Consider the following 18729-nt stretch of genomic DNA (forward strand, 5'->3'; position numbering starts at 1 on the left):
ATCTGCCGGTATGATACATCAATTAGAAAGCATTTTTTTCTTCATGATCTCTGACAACTATATCTGGTCTGTTGGCCTTAATTTCTATTATATTATTATTATTATTATTATTATTATTATTATTATTTTATCATTATGTATTACTTTATTATTATTATTATTATTATTATTATTATTATTATTATTATTATTATTATTATTATTATTATCATTATTATTATTATTATTATTATTATATATTATATTATTATTGAGTGAGAGAGCAGTGCATGCCATCAAAGTGACTCAGGGGTAAAATATACGAAGCCCTGTATAGCCATCATGACTACCCGTCTGATAAGGGTACACCAGGCACATGCATCACAACCATATGTGCGCGACATGGTGATCTCACACCAAGATAAACAGCACATGACTTTGCAGGTGGGGCCCAGTTAGAATTTTCTTCTGGTCGAGTAGCCCATCCTGCTCAAAAGGTCCCTGAATAAGGATTGTTTAAGGATGTTGAACGAAGCACCCATGTTTCCAAAGGTGAATTATCCAAACCTCTAAGAATTCCTTTTAACACACAGCCATGATGCTCCCCCATTACTTCTGCTTGTGATCAGAGATGCACATATCGTCGGCCACCAAAGGACATGCTCAACTGGTTACGGTCAAACAACTGACAGGCAAATCTCTGGTATTGAACAGAATATTTGCTGTAGCCCATCTTTTATACCAAGACAAAACAATGTACATGATAACGCTTCCAATCAGTTAAGATCAGAAGCTATGAGAGCCACTGGTTGGTACTGTTTAATATTATTATTATTATTATTATTATTATTATTATTATTATTATTATTATTATTATTATTATATTCTGAGTTAATAAAAATACAGTATCAGTCAAGTATTGGGGCCAATGTAATCGACTAATATCCCTCCTTATAATTGCAGGGTTTGTATCTAACCTAGAAACAATTCTCCTCTTTCCCGTTCTCCTCCTCTTTCTCCTCCTCTCCTTCTTCATCATCATCGTTATTTATACGCTTTACCACGACATCTGTTAAGATCAGGAGCCACGAGAGCCACTGCCTGGTACTGCATCAGAGCATTTATCATCATCATCATTATCATCATCATCATCATCATCATCATCATCATCATCATCATCATTATTATTATTATTGGGGTTTTTTTTATGTTTAACAATATTACGTATTTTAATGTTCCAGTTTGGTACATTGCGAATTTGAGTTTTCTTGCCACCGAATTGATATATATAACCAGGATTTGGTACATTCTTTAATGAAGCGAAACTGATTGATTCTTATTCTGATCTTGAGACAGCAGAACACTGTTTTTCAGCATCTTGCTAGCTTGGTTAACCAGGTACAATATTGTTAATTTAAATTCATTTTTTAAAATGTTTTCAGGATTAAAAATTAGCCTAATTTGAGTCCCTATGAAAGCAAGACATGTATAATTAGTCTATATTGAGTCTCATCGTGAAAGTAGATTAAGGAATTAAATCAGAGTCTTTGGGCAGTATAAAATGTGGATAGTTTCGCTCTTTTTTAAAGTCTCATCAGAAATCGCATATCTTTGTCTGCGAAGCTGAAGTAGGGAACAACTTAGAGAAAATGGGAATAAAACTACGAGTAGCACAACTTAATGTATTCAATGATACTATGCTTAGTTGTAGCTCTACAATATTTGTACGTGATTTCTTGTGGAACCGAAGAAGATAAACACTGATGAGACTTGATTGAAAGAAGAAACTCTATTTGATCCTCATTCTAAGTTGCTGAAATTTCCTGTGGTTAGACGACAAGGGTGTAATTCAATAACATATGGAGCACTCCGTCGGTTACGACGATGAGGGTCCCAGCTGATACGATCAACGGAACAGCCTGCTCGTGGAATTAACGTGCAAGTGGCTGAGCACTCCACAGACACGTGTACCCTTAACGTAGTTCTCGAGGAGATTCAGCGTGACACAGAGTGTGACAAGGCTGGCCCTTTGAAATACATGTACAACAGAAACAGGAAGAAAGAGTGAGAGAAAGTTGTGGTGAAAGAGTACAGCAGGGTTCACCATCACCCACTGCTGGAACCTCGTGGAGCTTTAGGTGTTTTCGCTCAATAAACACTCACAACGCCCGGTCTGGGAATCGAAACCGCGATCCTACGACCGCGAGTCCGCTGCCCTAACCACTGGGCCATTGCGCCTCCACAATTCAATAATAAAGTTAAATATATATTTATTAAACACATGGCTGTAAAGCTGTCGACATGTTTATTGCTAGCCATGCTGTGTCGGTTCAACTGATAAACAGGACACCCACACGTCACTTATAAACTTACTTCACATAAAATGAACACGTAATGCTCGGCACAAGTGCTTTTCATTAAATATATATTACACATATGTTAAACAATCTTGCGTTAATGTTTGTGTCCGACATTTTGGATACTTTAAAGCTATCTAAACAAAACTCCATCCAATCTTGTTAAGATGGCGACTATATACACCAACAAATACATTCGGGAAGTTTTCCATTACTTTTTCAGTTTCCTTGTTGCTTTAATCGGATTTTTTTCTTGCATCTTTTTTTAAAGTGCGAAAGGGGTTGTCTCTCTTTCTTTTTTTCTCTCTCTATCTTTCTTCCTCTCACGTGTTTTTCTCTCTCCTTCTCTCTCTCTCTCTCTTCTTCTTCTCTCGTTTTCTTTCCTTCTTTCTTTCTCTTGAAAATGTTTCCTTTTAAATATTTATGCTTCTGTCATCATGTTTAAACGTTGGAGAACAACAACAACAACAACAACAACAAGAATAACAACGGTAACTCCAATTGCAACATGATCATTGACAGCAATAGCAGCAGCAGCTCTTCCTACCCCCACGGGGTACCGGAAGGAAGGACCAAGCAATAACTAAATCAACCAAGATATTCATACAGACATATATTTAGAATATTTGGAAAATGTTGTGGCCTTTGAGTAATAAATCTAACGTCTACCTAAGATACACAGATATTCCTAAGGTGGGGAGCTGGCAGAAACGTTAGCACGCCGGGAGAAATGCTTAGCGGTATTTCGTCTGCCGCTACGTTCTGAGTTCAAATTCCACCAAGGTCGACTTTCCCTTTCATCCTTTCGGGGTCGATTAAATAAGTACCAGTTACGCACTGGGGTCATTATAATCGACTTAATCCGTTTGTCTGTCCTCTCTGTGTGTAGCCCCTTGTGGGTAGTAAAGAAATAGGTATTTCGTCTGCCGCTACGTTCTGAGTTCAAATTCCACCGAGGTCGACTTTGCCTTTCATCCTTTCGAGGTCGATAAATTAAGTACCAGTTACGCACTGGGGTCGATGTAATCGACATAATCCCTTTGTCTGTCCTTGTTTTTCCTCTCTATGTTTAGCCCCTTGTGGGCAATAAAGGCTACCGCAGCTGTACTATACAACACTACAGGGCTAAATTTGACGATTTTTTAATCTCCTGTTTTTTTTTTGTTTTTTTTTCGGGAACAGCTTGATGTATTGTGAACCATCAACGGTGTTGAAGAGCATAACGATTAGGGTTGTTGTTAGAAAGTGTTAGCTGACAAGGAGGAGTGAGTATTAGAAAAGAGGTATCTGCATCTTGATGATTTACGCCGAGTACCAAAATGCTGGCGTCACGACTGCTATTCAATGTTCTGTCAACACTGTAAAGGATGTGAGACGTGGAGTGAGCAGCTGCAACAGAGACTATGAAGCCGTGGCCAGCAAGAGGGGATAAATCAAGTGTTCTGATTGCGGCCGCACGCTGGAATTCACGCCCATGTATTTGAACAGGGCCTTAGACTTAATCAGGTTTAAATTCATGTGAAGCCGCTAAAGACCGTGGTCAAACCCTGGCTAGAGGCTCGAAACCCAGAGTTAGATTCCAGCAACACTTTCTTCGAGATAACTAGAAAACAGCTGGGCAGTATTCTGGTAGAGAACTTTTCCCAGGATGGATAGGAGAGATAAGCTACGATAGCTCCCACAAATGCTGTGATCTCCGTTCTTAAAGAAAGTAACTATCAGGGAATTCTTTATATATGTAGTTACTATTTAGCATTGTTCTTAAAGACTGACCACAATTTTCTGTACATTCCAGTAGGATTTTGTCTGGATCAAGTGACTTCATCTTTTCGATGGCATTTCTGAATTCACGAAAAAATGTGGAGTTCGACATCCACAGTTGAGGAGAATGTTGAAGTACTCTTCTGAGAAACTCTTCCGTTTCTGTTAAGCTCCTGTTTGGAAAAGTGCTCAAGAATTCCTTCCAGTGGCTCAGGATATTTTGGTTGTCAGTAAGAATGTTGCCATCGTCGGCAGGCTTCAAAGAACACGCTAAAGCTTGGGATATGCCGTGTAGTTATTTTTAGTACCGGTGTAGAGATTTCTAAGGCCCCTGGCGTCTGCACATCGTTGAAGCTTAATGACCTTTTCTATCTACCACTTGTTTTGAATCTCTCTGACCTACGTTTGACATAATTGTTTTGAGATCTTGGCAGCGTTTTTCTTCGTTTGAAATGGGATCTTCTTGAAAGGATACATCAGCATCTCTTTTAACATTGATGGCATTTGAGATTTCTTCGTTGCTTTCATCGAAATAATCCTTGATCTTCCTTTTCATGAAACCAATGATATTCTCAGCAGCTTCTTGGATGAAGTCTCAAATTGCTGTCCACTCTTCACTTTTGAAGTATTCTTGGAATTTTTCAGCTTAGTTTTGAAGTTAATATATATAAATAAAAACATACAAATGCATAAACACACACACACACACACACACACACACACACACACACACACATATATATATATATATATATATATATATATATATATGCATGTATGTATGTATATATAAATGTATGTATATATATATATGTATGTAGGTATTTTTATATAGTTATATATATATATATATAATATATATATTATATATATATATATTTTAATTAATCAATTTAGGGTAGCAAAAGATTCAATAGAAATTTATCACTACCAGCTGTCTAGTGGGAAAGAGAAAATAGTCAAAGACTATATATATAAATTCAACAACAATTAAGGAATGGCCTTAATAGGCCATTCGTCCACTAGAAAAAGCAGCCAGGACTCAAACCGCTAAGTAGTAGTAATTCAGAAATTAAATGAAAATTTAAAAACATTTACCCTAATTCATCTTTAGACGATGCATCGTTTCGGTGTTTTTAATGGCAAACCAGCTTAATTAAATTAAATTAAGTCAATCTACCAAAGGCTACACCTCATCGGTAAAGAAGGCAGGAGAGACGGATATACACGAGGCATCTGTATCAATGCCCTAGGAATATCTGCCCTAAAATTTTCAAAACCATCGTATTCGCGCCAACTTATCAGCAGCAAATATAAACTGCTGATTCAATCTCAGAATTAGTCAGAAAATCATCAATTAATCAATTTAGGGTAGCAAAAAATTCAATAGAAATTTATCGCTACCAGCGGTCTAGTGGGAAAGAGAAAATAGTCAAAGACTATATATATAAATTCAACAATATATATATATGCATATATACATAGACAAATACCAGTGTGTGTCTGTATATGCAATGTGTGTTGTGTTCTGTGTGTGTACGTGTATACAATTCCATGCGCACACATACTCACAAACACAATGTCGACAGTGACTTCGAAGTTTCGGTAGTGGCGAGTTTCGTCAAACTACTTGTTCTTCCGTTGTTACTGATACCAGTTATATTTCTAAGTCCATCGGGGGAAATTTCCGGAAGTCAAAAATTGGGAAAAAAATAAATACATTAAATGTAGCTACCAAAAGTTTCTGGGAAATGAGATAGTGCGATGGTTATTGTGCGAGATCAAATGTCTGAGACAGATGTGGCGGAATTAGTGTATACGCTGAATCGAAAAAAATACTATAACCAGTAAATCTGAGATAGATTTCATTGGCGCCAAATCTCTATTGGAATAGATCTGGCGAAAATCACTCATGAATAAAAGAATGCACTGTCTGCCCGACGAACACCATTTATACATCAATATACATAATACATTCACTTACATACACGGTCAGACATATTAACACATAGACATACACGTAATGTGTGTCTGTGTGTGTGTATACATACACATTCTTTTCTATACATATGTGTATCCACAGAACCGTATATATGTGTGTGTGTATCTGTGTGTTGTATGTATGTGTGTATATATATATATATATATATATACATGTGTATATATATATATTTAGGCGGCGAGCAGGCAGAAACGTTAGCACGCCGGGCGAAATGCGTTGCCGTATTTCGTCTGCCGTTACGTTCCGAGTTCAAATTCCACCGAGGTCGACTTTGCTTTTCATCCTTCCGGGGTCGATAAATTAAGTACCAGTTACGCACTGGGGTCGATGTAATCGACTTAATCCCTTTGTCTGTCCTTGTTTGTCTCCTCTGTGTTTATCCCCTTGTGGGTAGTAAAGAAATATATATATATACATGTGTGTGTACGTGTGTATGCGTGTGTGTGTCTGTGTATATGTGCGTGTATATGATATGAGATGCGTGTGTGTGTGTGTGTATCATATGCACAGACTTTAAATGTGACCTGCTATTAGTTTCATGCCTCTTTAAATACAATGGTCGGAAAAGTTTGTATCGCGTGTCGTGTATTTCTAAGCAATCATTCAGAAACATGGAACTCATAGTAGCTCGCATTTAAATCTTGTGTATATTAAATGGCCTTTATCTCTCATTGGATGCAGCATTTTTTGCTGATCCCACCAGTAACAGAACAGTACATTCTCTGTGTGTGAGTGTGAGATAGGAAAAGAGAGAGAGAGAGAGAGGAAGATGGATGGAGAGAAAGTGAGTGTGTGTACAATGCAATGCTATAGACCCATTTTAGCCGATCTTATCAATCAGTTTCATAGACAAGTTAGGGTTCGGAGAAAACCCAGAACCAATGCTCATCAGGGGCTCTTAAATGGTCAGTATGGTGACGGTTCTGTACAGTAGCAGACAGCCGTTGTCATACATACTTGCATACATACATACATAGGAAGAATTCGCAAAAAACCGAAGACAGGTGGTGTAGACAAGAAACAGATGTATTAGTATAACGCTCGGGAAGTGAAAAAGTCTTTAACGTTTCGAGCCTACGCTCTTCCACAGAAAGGAACACAGAAAGAAACAAGGAGAGAAAATAAAGAATGTGTAGTGGCTAGCGATCTATCATGGCTTTACATACATACATACATACATACATACATACATACATACATACATACATACATACATACATACATAAATAGCCTCATTCATGGCTGTTGAAGTGCCTACATCTGGCAAAGATACCTACAACCTTAATTGCTGCTATAGAGAGACTCACAAATACATGGACAACAATTCTTACCCTTACAACTGAGAACAGAATAATTGTTTCTAATAGTATGGGCGTTTCAAAGGGAATATTCCTGGGAGATAGTCTTTCTGTACTTCTTTTCATTTTTGGCACTGAATCCATTATCGTTCCTACTGCAGAAAACAAATGGTTATATGCTAGGATCTTCAATTGCCAGGAATATCAATGTAACTTAAAATTTCTTTGTAGATGACTGGAAGATTTATGCTAAAAGTGTTAACAATGCCAAAAACCAACTGGAATTTATAACATTTTCAGCTGATATAGGCATGGAATTTGGCCAAAAGAAATGTTCATATTTAGTTATAGAAAGAGTAAAGTCAGTCCCCCAAACCCAAAACCTGTGCATCAACGGTCTCTCTATCTCCCCCGTTCCACATAAAAAGTGTTACAAGTACTTAGGCATGGACGAAAATGCATCATATGAAGGCACTGTGAATAAAAATAGAGTGGCCCAAGAATATTACACCAGCCCTAGGAAAATATGGAAGGCGGAACTCTCCTCTTACAACAAAACAATATCCCACAATGCATTTGCAGTACCAGTGCTGATCCCAACATTTGGGAGACTTGATTGGTCTGTCGAGAAAATCCACTCAGTAGATATCAAAACCCGCAAAATCCAGACAACTGGGAAATTCCGCAGAAACAGTAATGTTGACAGGCTCTATCTAAGAAGAAATGAAGGTGGTAGAGGCCTGAGATGAGTGCAGATGGCTTTTGGATAACGTATGGTATCACTCAGGCAGCACCTGCTACACAACAGCAGCAAAAATAAATATATTAATGCAGTCCTGAAAAGTTAAGCGAGCAACATTGTACGAGTTGCCATTGAACTCCTCAAGAAACACTCTCTTCCTAATTATCTCCTATACAGCCCCAAAACAGCTGGGCTCTCTTACCTCAGAGAAGACCTGGATGGAAAGCACTCAGCATACAAAGAGACCATGCATGGGTATGTTGCCCGGATGCTTGAAGAAGACAGTAGAAGTGACACGAAGCGCAGCCTCTCTTGAACACAAGACCACTACATCACATCACACTTTGAAGGCTATGTGTTTTCGATCCAGGAACAGAGGATTGCCATACAGAACCTGGTGAATAAGAGAGACAGTGATGCTCTTGTAATCCCAAGGTGCAACCGCATGTGTAGGCTATGTCATGTTTCTGTGGAAGACATTACACATGTGATTAGCAGCTGTCCTAACATGTCGTCACGGTACTACCTCCCTATGTGGTACGATGTTGTTGCTAAAACAATTTACAATGACATCCGCTAAAAAGATTGTCTTGAAATAAACTGAGAAAATCCCTCTGTTATGGAATATATTTATAAACACCAACTCAAGGAATACTGGTGGAATAATCCCATCAAAATTTCTGTCAAATGTAAGCGTAACATGTCGGATATTGTTGTTTGGCACAGAGAGGCAAAAGAATGTACCATCATAGAGATTAACTGCCCTGCAGATATAAATATCTCTTTGAAAATCAAAGAGAAAGAGGATAATCTATGGACAACTACTTCGAAACCTCCAGCTTCTATATCCAGACTATGAATTCATATTCATACCAATAATAACTAGAGCACTAGGTTTTGTTAGTAAATGATTAAATGAGATAAACTGGATAAACTGGGATTTTCAGAAAGAGAAACTGATCGGCTGATTCGTACATTACAAGTACAATCTGTGAGTGGAACAGTAAAAATATGCAAGACTTTTCTCAAGTTCCAAATGTGAATTTGTCCGTGTTAACTACATCCCAAAGATGGAGCCGTGTATCTTTGCTGGAAACCGGCTCCCTCATCAGTGGAAGATTTATAATAATTAAATAATAGAAGAGACATACATACATACATACATACATACATACATACATACATACATACATACATACATACATACATACATACACCTAGAGAGAAAGTGAGAGAAATAGAGAAATACAGACAGACGAACAGCGACAGAGAGCATACATACATCCATATGTGTATATGGTGTGTGTGTGTATACATATGGATGTATGTATGTATGCATATGCAATTATACAAAAATATATATATATACATATATGCACACATACAGACATGTACACACATACACACACATACATATATATAACTATATATATATATATATATATATATATATATTAAAAATATACATACACTTAAAAGATATATATGCATACCAATCGAAACATATCTTGTGGGTCTGCATGTATATATATACATATACATATATATAATATAATATATAGTGTGTGTGTGTGTGTGTGTATGTATATATATATATATATATATATATATATATATATGTATGTAGTATGTATATATATATATATATATATATATATATATATATTATATATATATATATATATATATGTATATATATACATGCATACATATAACATGCATATTTACATATATACATGCATATATACATGCATATATATATACATGCATACAAGATATGTTTCGATTGATATGCATATATATCTTTTACGTGTATGTATATTTTTAAATATATATATATATATATAGTTATATATATGAATGTGTGTGTGTGTGTGTACACGTCTGTATGTGTGCATATATGTATATATATATATTTTTGTATAATTGTATATACATCCATATACACACACACACACATATATATACACATATGGATGTATGTATGCTCTCTGTCGCTGTTCGTCTGTCTGTCTGTCTGTCTCTGTGTGTGTGTATCCATATATACATGTATTATGTATGCATGTATGCATGTATCCATGTATGTATGTGTATATACATATATATATATATATATATATATGAGTGTATGTGCATGTGTATGCGCGTGCGCGTGTGCGTGCGTGAATGTACTTTGTATTTTCTGTAAATCCCCCGAAGCAATGTAATGATTAGAATATTGCACAAATGGATATCTAGCGATAACTGATGAAAAGGCGAGCAATGGTGTAGAAACCTAAGGCTAATATTAATTCTAAAGCTAATATTGAGATTATTGACTCGGGGCTAACTGGTACATCACCAACAAGATATAAACGCTAGAATATTATTAATACGGGGTAAATAAATCGTTAATAACTAATGTGTATTAACGTGGTAAAGTAGGTTGTTATTATTATGTAGCCTATAAATATATATATGCATGAAGTATAAATATCGACCTATTGATAAACGGAACAGATATACCGAAAACACGCTGAACTCTAGTGGGAAATAGATCTGGAAATAAGTAAATGTGTGTATATATGTGTGTGTATGAATGTGTGTATGTATATATATGCACGTGTATGGACATCTGATGAAGGGGCTTTTTCCTTGCGTAGTTGTCTTGTACTCTGTTCTTTCGTTGTTAAAAAAATGGTCCGTTCCATGCTGTTTTTACGTTTTCGTTTCTCGTTGAGTTCTACGTCTATTTGTGGTGTCCTGTACACACGTATATATATTTATATATGCATGTATATAGACATGTAGATGTAGTAGATACGTACATATATGTATGTATGTATGCATATATTTTATTTATTACACTATATATTATATATATTATATATATATATCCATTTAAAAGTGGATGGTGTGTTAGAACACTGTATACAGGGATAGTAACAATGAGAGTAACTCTCATGTTGGTTATCGGTGCATATAATCACTCTCGTTGACATAGTTAGAAGGGGAGATAAATCACCCACCATCGCCACTGCCGATTTTTACAAGGTCACGAGATTTCGTCCTTCTCTGGTTTTGTCAATGGTGGACGCTCGAACGCTGGGGTAGGCAGCGACATAGATGGATAGATAGATAGATAGATAGATAGATAGATAGATAGATAGATAGATAGATAGATAGATAGATAGATAGATAGATAGATTGATTGATTGATAGAGAGAAAGACATATATATATATATATATATATATATATATATATATATATTACGTATATTCTTTATATTTATATATACATGTATATAAATATATACATATATATATACACATATAATCTATATATATATATACATATATATATATACATAGGTATATATATATAATATAATATATACATACATACACACACCACACACACATACATATATATATATATATATATATATATATATACACACACACACACACATATATATATATATATATATATATATATATATATATATATATATATATATATATATATATATATATATATATATATCTTATAAAAAAAAGGTTTGGATAGAAAAGTGATAATCTTAATTATACATAGCTAGAAGTGTATCTCATGATGGCTTCTCACAGCAGCGTGATATCAAAAGGATTGGTATTAGTTATTTACTGAATAATATATCGTATTCGAAGCATTTAGTTAAAAGCTGTGTAATGAATGGAAAATTATTTACATCTAATATGTTTAATACTTATTATTTTTAGGCTCTGCATAAAAATATTAGGTAATAAATATATCAAGATATGTATAAGCGACAGAGGCGGTGTTAATACTGAGAGTCAACCACTAAAGGCTCTTAAATGTAGATGGTGCAGAAAAGCGTACATTCTGCACCAAAATCCAATATGCGAGTTTCTCTCATGGTATCTACCGCAGTATAGGCTGTTCTAAAAGAACATTCACGTTTTATTAGGGATAACTATTATTTCATGGTATTGATACTGCCTCTATCGCTTGTATGTGTATGTATGTGTGAGTGTGTGTGTGTTTGTGTGTGTGTGTGTGTGTGTGTGTGAGTGTGTGTGTGTGTGTGTGTGTGCGTGCATGCTTGTGCGTCTGTGTTTGTCCCCCACCATCGCTTGACAACCGATGCTAGTGCGTTTACGTCCCCGTAACTTAGCGGTTCGACAAAACAGACCGATATAATAGGCTTACAAAGAATAAGTCCTGGGGTCGATTTGTTCGACTAAAAGCGATGCTCTGGCATGGCCGCAATCAAATGACTGAAACAAATAAAAGAGTAAAATATACCAATATTTAGCACGACAGAAATACGTACAATATAGAATTCTTGGATAAAATGACGGACATAATAAAAAGAACAACGTGAATATATAAGAACATAATGAAAGACAATAGAAAAATCTTAGCCACAGTAAAATCTAGAAGATCGTGCAGAATGCACCAACTCACGTAAAACATATTTAACACTTAAGGATCATAAGGATTCTGTGCGTATATATATATATATATATATATATATGCATATATGTGCATATATGTGTGTGTGTGCATATATGTGTGTATGTAAACACTAAATGTCGGCCAGTCAAACCAATGAAACAACTGGTGGAGTCAGTAAAACTATGTGTGAGTCCGTAAACATAAATATGAGGTAGCAAACCAATTTCCCAGAATAGAATCGTAATACCGCCACACTTAAGTGGTTTAATGGCATCGAAGACAAATCCAACAAATCATCTACCCAGTTCGATATTATAGAATATTTAGTCCATGTCTAAAAACGTTCTTCAAACGGTGAGAATTCGGGAAAAATCTACGCCACGGTAACTGAAACTCGCAGCAGTATAATACTGGTTTCAAGTTTTGGCACAAGGCCTGCAATTCCGAGGGATGAGATTACAACCAAAAGGATGAAAGCAAAGTTGACCTCGCCGAAATTTAAATTCAGAACACAAAGACAGATGAAATATCGTTATGCATTTCGCCCGGCGTGCTAACGATTCTTATTTCTTTATTGCCCACAAGGGACTAAACAAAGAGGGGACAAACAAGGGCAGACAACGGTATTAAGTCGATTACATCGACCCCAGTGCGTAACTGGTACTTAATTTATCGACCGCGAAAGGATGAAAAGCTATGTCGACCTCGGAGGAATTTGAACTCAGAATGTAACAGCAGACGAAATACCGCTAAGCATTTCGCCCGGCGTGCTAACGATTCTGCCAGCTCACCACCTTTTGCATTAACCAAATATTGGTTTCAAATTTTAGCACAAGACCAACAATTCTGGGTGGATGGAGATAAGTCGATTACATCGACCCCAGTACTCAACTGGTACTTATTTTTTATCGATCCTGAAAGGATAAAAGGCAAAGTCGACCTCGGCGGGATTTGAACACAAGGGGTAAATTCGAAAAAAATGCCAAGCATTTGGGGGGGGGGTTGGGTGGGGGGGGCGTGGGGGGGGCGTTGGGGGGGGGCGTTGGGGGGGCGTTGGGGGGGGGAAGCGTTATTATTTTAAAACAATTTCTGTTAAAAAAAAATAGGGTAATTAATTTTTATGCACAATCAGTGGATAACTATAATGAAAAGAAAAACTCAAGTTTCCGACAATTTGATGCCTTCACCATAAACAGATATGACAAACTTATGAGCTGAATAGATGATTCAGATGGTTAATTAGATAATTAGGCAATTTATGTATGTTAATCTAAAAATGTTAATGAACACCGATCAGATATCTGACATCAGCTGTATAAAAATGTGTGTGTGTGTGTGTGTGTGTGTGTGTGTATGTGTGTGTGTGTGTGTGTGTGTGTGTGTGTGTGTGTGTGTGTGTGTGTGTGTGTGTGTGTGTGTGTGTTTGTACAGAGAGGAAGGAGAGCTAGGTAGTTATAGATATATGTGTATATGTGTGTGTGTGTGTATGCATATATCACATACATATAGATAAGTGTGTGTTTACATATATATATATATGTGAGCGTACATGAGTTTATGTGTATATTCGTGGCTGAATGGTAAGAAGCTTGCTTTCCATTCACATGGTTCCGGGTTCAGTCCCACTGCGTGGCAACTTGGCCAGGTGTATTCTGCTATAGCCCCGAAGCCGACCAAAGCCTTGTGAGTGGATTTGGTAAAAAGAAACTGAATTAAGTCAGTCGTGTGTGTACGTGTGCGTGTGTACGTGTGCGCGTGTGTGTGTGTGTGTGTGTGTGTGTGTGTGTGTGTGTGTGTGTGTGTGTACGTGTACGTATGAGTGTGTGTGTCTGTCTGTCTGTCCCCCACCACTGCTTGACAACTGGTGTTGGTGTGTTTACATTCCCGTAAACTAGCGGTTCGGCAAAAGAGATCGATAGAATAAGTACCATTCGATTAAAGTTCTACAAGGCGGTGCTCCATCGTGGCCGCAGTCCAATGACTGAAACTAGTAAAAGAATAAAAGAATGAAAGAAGGAAAGAATGTATATGTATGAATAGATAGATAGATAGATAGATAGATAGATAGATAGATAGATAGATGGGTAGAAAGATAGATAGATAGATAAATAGATAGATAGATAGATAGATAGATAGATAGATAGATAGATAGATAGATAGATAGATAGATAGATAGATAGATACTAGCATGTAGACCTAGATGCTCCACGAATGGAAAACGTTTAGTTTTATCGTAAAATGCTTAGGAGGAACCCTCGATATAAAGAAGTCAGTTTGAATAATATACACGGATTAATTTATTGTTTCATAAATAATAAAGTATACATGTAATTAAAAACCACTGCATATGATTTAGACGTGGACAGTTCAATACATACGACGTAGATTTCTGTTCAGTAATCAGCTAACTAAATGACCATTCAGTGTTTCGACGAAATAAAAAGGTGGAGTGAATGTAACATACGAACTAATTGCGTTTGATATGTGTGGCAGAGGGAGAGCGTGTGAGAGAAGTAGAGACAAACTATCAATTATGTATATGTATACATAGAGAGAGGGAGAGTGAAAAGAGAGGGGAAGAGAGAGGCTCACTGACAAGCTCATCATAATTAGTGCCTATATAGATACACAAAGATACAAACACACACATATATATATTTTTTTACTACCCACAAGGGGCTAACACAGAGGGAACAAACAAGGACAGACAAATGGATTAAGTCGATTACATCGTTCCCAGTGCGTAACTGGTACTTAATTTATCGACCCCGAAAGGATGAAAGGCAAAGTCGACCTCGGCGGAATTTGAACTCAGAACATAACGGCAGACGAAATACGGCTATGCATTTCGCCCGGTGTGCTAACGTTTCTGCCAGCTCGCCGCCTTTTATATACACACACATGTACACACACATATACACACACATATACGTCTATGGATATACATACAGTACCGGGCAAAAGACTTCGGGCCACTTTCGCTTTCCCGGAGGCCTTCTGACAAATTCTCGTTTATTAGAAAACGAAATGAACCACGTTACACAACGAAAACAGTGAAGTTTAGGGATAAGAGTCTGATGCTTTGGGGATACATAAAATGTGATGGTTCAAGAAAGTTGGTTAAAATTGACGGTAATCTGAATAGTACCAAAATACATCCAGTTACTGAAAGACAATTTGATACTAGACTTGAATGAAGGTGAGATTTTTCAGTATGACAGCTTGCATGCAAAACAACAGAGTCTGGCTGATGAAGGTGTTACCAGATTGAAAGATTGGCCAGCTCAGAACCCTGACTTAATTATCATCGGGCAAATGTGGACAGAACTAAGGAGAAGAGTTTGTCACAAGAATCCACGCGATCTTGAAGTGTTGTGGGAATTCAACCACAGAGAATGGCATCTCATAGCTGTGAAAATGGTGAAGGATTTGTACGCATCTCTTCCCAAGTGCGTGAAAACAATTATTCAAGCTAAGGAATGTCACACGAAATATTAACAATGTACAGTAACTTCTTGAAATGAACATTATGTAATAAATTTTCATTATAGACATTTTTCTATTTTAAAACACTGTGTCTTGGTTGGTTTATGTGAGGTGGCTGAAAAGTTTTGCATGGCCATTTTGGTGGGGGTCGTCTCGCATCTTCCCCTCTCATTCAGAACCCCTACTACAAAATATAATGAATAGGAATGGAAATGGTTCCAATAGGGTTCAATGCTTCATCGTTAAAAAGTCTTTTGTCTTGTATGTATTTTTATATATGTGCATATTAGTATATACTAGCAGTATCGCCCGGCGTTGCTCGGGTTTGTAAGGGAAATAACTATATAAGCATTTTTAGAGAGTTATAGCCAAAAATAGCAAAAAAAATGCATTAAAAATGGGAAAAAAATGATGGTAAATTTTTTTTTAAATCGTTGACTCATCGTAGACATTTTTAGAGAGTTACTTCCCTTATATAATAGCGAAAAAATGCATTAAAATGGAAAAAATAATGGTAAATTATTTTTTAAATCGTAGACTCATCGTAGACGCACGCTAATACCCAGAAGGGCTCGATATGAATCACGACTATAAGATACCCGCTTTTGGTTACACTGCACCGCAAAATGTGGGAGTAGTTAGGAATCTAAATCGTAGGAGACAGACACACAACTTGACTTTTATATATAAAGATATAATATGCATCTACATCGGTTTCAAATTTTAGCACAAGGCCGGCAATTTCAGATGGCGGCTTAAGTTGATTACATCGACACAGTACTCAACTGCTACTTATTTTATTGACCCCGAAAGGATGAAAAGCAAAGTCGACATCAACCGAATTTGAACTCAGACCGTAAAGACAGACGAAATACCGCGAAATAGTTTTAGAAATACATTATTTTTTTTAAACAATTTTTGCTAACAAGTAGGGAAATTCAATCTCCATGCAATCTATAGATGGCCATAAGATAGAGGAGATTCAAGTTTCCGATCATCTGATGCTTTCACCCATAAACAGACATAATATGGGCAAACTTATAAGTAAATTAGATTATTAAGATGTTTAATTAGGTAATTAGGCAATTCCGACATGCTAATCTAAAATATTTCTATGATCACTAAACCAGTATGACATCAGCCTCATAAATTATGTGTCTGTATGTGTGTGGATGTGGATGTGTGTATGTGTGTACGTGGATGTGTGTGGATGTGTGTGTATGTGTGTGTGTGTGTGTGTGTGTGGAGAGGGAAAGAGAGAGGGAAAGCGAAGTAAGATAATTATAAATATGTGTGCGTGAATGTGTATTTATAAATATATATATATATATATATATATACTAGCGGTATCGCCCGGCGTTGCACGGGTTTGTAAGGGAAGTAACTATATAAGCATTTTTAGAGAGTTACTTCCCTTATATAATAGAAAAAAGAATGCATTAAAAATGGGAAAAAATGATATGGTAAATTTTTTTTTAAATCGTAGACTCATCGTAGACGCGCGCTAATACCCAGAAGGGCTCGATATTTATCACGACTATAAGATACCCGCTTTTGGTTAAACTGCACCGCAAAATGTGGGAGTAGCTAGGAATCTAAATCGTAGGAGACAGACACACAACTTCACTTTTATATATAAAGAAATATATATATATATATATATATATATATATAACGGGAAGCTTTATGAAAATAAACAAAAGACGAAGGCAGGTGGAAAACAAACGAACAATTGTATTAGTATGGCGCTCAGGAAATATAAAAATAACGTTTCGAGCCTACGCTCTTCAACAGAAAGATACAGAGAGAGAAAAACACAGAAAGAGGAGAGAAAAAAAATGCGTGCAGTAGCTAACGAATCAACATGGCGATCTGATTTCGGCCAGAGGTCAAAGATCAAACATGAGACGCGAGAGCGAAATAAGGGGAGATAATAGGGTTGATAAAGGGTTGGGGACCAGCTAAAGTGCGTGGGAGGGGTCTGGATGTGTGTATGTATAGGGTTGGTGTATGTATTAGTATGTATAAGGTGTGTGTGTGTGTGTGTGTATGAGAGAGTATTAGTGCGTAAGATTGGTCTGGACGTGCGTATGTATGGGGTTGGTGTATGTATTAGTATGTATAGTATGTATTAGTACGTATTGGTATGTATAGGGGTTGTGTTGTGTGTGAGAGGAGAGTATAAGTGCGTATGCGGGGTCTGGACGTGTGTATGTATAGGGTTGGTGTAAGTAAGTATTAGTATGTACTGGTATGTATTAGTACGTATTAGTATGTATTAGTTGGTGTGTGTATTAGTATGGCACATCATATGTGATGTGATGTGTAAAGTCATGTGGTGGTAGTGAGGAGAAGGGGGGAGGAGAAGAGGGGGGGGGGAGAGAGAAGAGGGGGGAGAGAAGGCGAGGGGAAGAAGAGGGGGAGGAGAAGGGGGAAGAGGAGAGGATGGGGGAGAAGGAAGGGGAGGAGGGGTGATGAAGGAGGAAAGAGGGAGAGGGGGAGAGAGGGAGTGAGGGAGCAGAGGGAAGGGGAAGGGAATAGGGAGGCGAGAAGAGGGAAGAGGGAAGAAGGGAAGGGGAGTAGGGGTGAAAGGATGAAGGACTGAAGAAGTAGGGGTGGGGGGAGAGAAAGGATAGGTGAGGAGGGGGGGAGAGGGGGGTTA

The sequence above is a fragment of the Octopus sinensis genome, linkage group LG15, assembly GCF_006345805.1.
Source record: "Octopus sinensis linkage group LG15, ASM634580v1, whole genome shotgun sequence".
NCBI lineage: Eukaryota > Metazoa > Mollusca > Cephalopoda > Octopoda > Octopodidae > Octopus > Octopus sinensis.